The sequence below is a fragment of the Etheostoma spectabile genome, chromosome 5, assembly GCF_008692095.1.
Source record: "Etheostoma spectabile isolate EspeVRDwgs_2016 chromosome 5, UIUC_Espe_1.0, whole genome shotgun sequence".
NCBI lineage: Eukaryota > Metazoa > Chordata > Actinopteri > Perciformes > Percidae > Etheostoma > Etheostoma spectabile.
Window position 1 is genome coordinate 35,403,703 of NC_045737.1, and position 653 is coordinate 35,404,355.

At 40.4% G+C, this 653-nt stretch overlaps 1 protein-coding gene across 3 annotated transcripts in view; it reads right to left on the reverse strand.

Annotated features, from left to right (window-relative positions):
• Positions 1-653, reverse strand: part of rbm44 (RNA binding motif protein 44) — a 10,776-nt gene that overhangs the window by 3,374 nt on the left and 6,749 nt on the right. The window lies entirely within an intron of this gene.

A 653-nucleotide genomic window follows, 5' to 3' on the forward strand; every position in this document is an offset into this window, starting at 1 on the left:
AAGTTTGTTGTTATAAGTATATAGTTTGTTGTATTAAGTTGTTTTACAATACTCTGTTCAATAACATAAGATGTTCTGGTATATTCCGTTTTAATCCAGCTCTCCTTAATGTGTTAGAAGCAGAACTGATTGTTAGGGACGCTTCCTGAGTCTGGTTCCAGTCCCACTTTAACAGCCCACTGATCTTTTCCTGAACTGAGGGACACACACGGACACACACACACACGGACACACACACGGACACACACACACCTTTGTGACTAAGACTAGGGGTCCAAGATCCAGAGAGGCAGACAAATTTGGGGGAGAGCCATGTTAGGTTGACTCTGTATTTGTCTCTAGGATATCCTATTTAATAAAATGGATTCACACATCCACATCTGAGATTTTGACTAATGATTGAATGAACCCTGAGATGGAGCAGGATTTAACTCCAACAGTTAGTTAAAGGAAGTCCCATCAATGCTGTCAAAACTACTGGATCTTACTTCCGTCCTTTCCGATAAAATACCATGCTTCAACAACTCTGAATTATGCAATCGGAGCTCCTTAATGTCCAGTTCAGTAGTAATAATAGAGGAGGAAATTCCATCGCCCGAGCGTTCTTACGTCTTTTCCTTTCATATACTACTGAGACATCTAAATGTCCATGT